Below are 2813 nucleotides of genomic sequence, written 5' to 3'. Positions count from 1 at the left end.
AAGTGCCATGAAACATGACGTGTAATGTCACTAGAAAATGCCACGATATATTTTCTTAAACTACATTAACTTTTGGAAAAATATACAATATACCCCAATAAATATTTATTATTACAATTTTCCCTCATTTTATTTAATTTACTTTTTTCACCACATATTTCTGTAATTTATATTTTTATCCTTCAAATATTTATAAATTCATTTTAATCCTTCAAATGTAATAAACTACTCACTCAAATAAAATGACAACTATTTGAATAATATTCAAACCATCAAATGATTTTACACAAAAATGTAACGTGTTTGAACACACAAACTAAACAATATTAAGTGTTGGTCATCTTTGACTTAAACTACACAAGCAATACTAGTAGTAAAAATTATAAAGTGTTAATCCTTCCAAAAGTGCTCAACATATTTGAAGTTGTTTCTTTAGAATGTGAGCCTCTCATGCCTGCCTAAAAGGGCCAAGTACCTCTCCCACGCCACGCGACCTACAACATTTCAGTTTAAAATTTCAAGTTAATAAAATAAATAACAACAATATATATGTATCAGGATAAAATAACAAAGATTGGGGATAATTTATCACAAAAAGCTCAAATTGTGAATGACTTTACCAATACCATTTTCCTTACGTTGTTTTCAACAAATTTTAAATCACCAATGCAAGAAGAAACGAACCCTGCAAGTATTTATCCATAGACAGATATAGAACCCGCATACTCACTTTCATACCCTTCTTATCTTTCTCCTCCATAGAGTATTGCGTAATATATAAATAGAACAAGTTAAACATTAGTACTGGGTGCATTTCTCAGAAAAATTAAGTTTTCACTACCTTCTATTCTTTGAATATCTGACAAATACACATATACAATATATATATATATATATAGCAACATGCATGATATTATACAATCTGATCAGTGTTTTCACAGAAAGATAAATGCAAAAATAATAAAGAGTTCATTTTCATAATAAAAGGAATTACTAAATAAAAGAGTTTGAATCTGTTCATGAAGATGGGCTGGAGTACCTTCTCAATCCCACAAAGCTTAGCCACAAGCGAATCAGATCCTTTAAGGCGATTCCTCGATGCATGTAAGTCTGAGGAGCGAAGCCTGTGCTTGATAGAGATTCTGTATATATCAAATAAAGGAGAAATCATCACATCCATAGAAAATTAATATAGGAACTAAAAAATCAATAGAAAAGCATAAACCAAGATTGATCATAATAATATGTGAAGATATTAGTTACCTTTTTTATTCTAACTAATATTTTCATATTTGAAATCAGCTTAGCGATCTCAACATATTTTATAATTGCATTCTAATTATATACAATCAAATAAACAATGCATAGCATAGACATCCAATTCTATTTTACATTCACTAGTTGTCATGATTTTGCCCACAACTTAGAGAAAATGCTCCATTATTTCATGTAGCAGCTTCTGTACAGTGAAAAGAAGAATCAACATTAGCTCAAAATTGAGAGAAAATTTTGAATCAACATTATTAGTGAAGGGGGATTGCCTGCGCATTCTGCATATTGAACAAATTAGAAAGGCCTTACAATCTTTGAGTTGTTTCCTGCAATGAATTCATTTGCATTTGGCAGCATGAAGAATCTGGTAAGCTAATCATCAGAGAAAGGGTCCAAGAGAAATTGTTGGTAATGTGATAAATATAAGTTCATAACTTGATCAATCAGCTATGCAAAAAGTAGATAAATCTCATAGAGAAGGATCATATCTTCAATATTGGTGAATGATAGTAAAATATATTACTTTGAATCAACATTCTATTAACTTAAAAGGCAAATTCAAGAAACACAATATGTTTTGAAAGAGCATTACATTATTATATATGGAGCGCTCAAGGAGAAATCCTCTTTCTAAGCCAATAAACATAAATTAGTCACAATCAGTACTAATCATATATATTCACATCAACTGATATTCATAAGGAACATTTACAAAGAAGAAATACAGGAACATACATACAAGCGAAATCCAATTAATTGAACACAACATATATCATATCATTGTTTTGTGATTGCGCAGAAACTTGTGAAGTCACTAGAATTGAAATGTCGATTCTTATATGAAGTGAGGGAATACCTTCTAAGAAGTAGTTCCAATTTGTGGAACCTAAAAGCAACAGTTCAGGGGCGGTAGCGAAGGGGCACTTTGCCGGTGGTCGAATCTAATTTCCTTGCAGCCTTCACAAATTAAACACAATCAAATGTTTAAACCTTCACAAATTAAACACAATCAAGCGAATATTAATTTGGAGGAACAGTAGGCTTTGCGTCTTGTTATTGCCATCTCTTGGAAGAAGATTGCATTGTATAGAGAATAGAAGAGGCAAATTTCTCCGCTGATGTTTGAAATTTTAGTACAAAATGAATTGAAAAGATGAAAAGTTTGAAAATTGAAAATTTGGGGGAAAGGTTGGGAGAAATTTTTGAAGAAATTGTTGGGGGAAAATTTTTTAGGGGAAACATATTTGGAGTCCATTTTATTTTGAGGTGAAATAAAATTTTCAATGTATTATTTATTGGTACGACACTTGGCACAAGTGCCACTACATGAATCTCTTCATGGCATTTATTTGGAGATGCAATATTAGTTTAGGATATAAATGTGGCTAAAGGTTGGTGTATTGAGTGACTATCTGTAGTGGCAGTTTTAAAAAAGTGCCACAAATTTAGTGTAGTCTTAGGCTAATTTTCTAGTAGTGATAGACCAAAAAGGAAAACGTTTCATTTCTAATGGGACATAGGGAGTATGAATCTCTCCAACG

The 2813-nt window shown here is 31.2% G+C and overlaps 1 long non-coding RNA gene across 2 annotated transcripts; it reads right to left on the bottom strand.

The window, feature by feature from the left end:
• Nucleotides 1-238: 238 nt before the first annotated feature.
• On the bottom strand, nt 239-2502 carry LOC121750501. 2 transcript variants are annotated; one of them, XR_006039886.1, is made up of 3 exons: nt 2129-2502; nt 1040-1644; nt 239-494 (listed from the first exon to the last, which is right to left on the bottom strand). It is a non-coding gene; the product is annotated as an uncharacterized LOC121750501 (long non-coding RNA). The 2 variants fall into 2 exon arrangements; XR_006039885.1 differs by having other exon boundaries at nt 1040-2502.
• Nucleotides 2503-2813: the final 311 nt, after the last annotated feature.

Source organism: Salvia splendens, chromosome 10 (genome assembly GCF_004379255.2).
Source record: "Salvia splendens isolate huo1 chromosome 10, SspV2, whole genome shotgun sequence".
In the NCBI taxonomy this organism is placed as follows: domain Eukaryota; kingdom Viridiplantae; phylum Streptophyta; class Magnoliopsida; order Lamiales; family Lamiaceae; genus Salvia; species Salvia splendens.
Note: the sequence above shows the minus strand (reverse complement) of the source record. Positions and strands in the feature narration are given on the sequence as shown.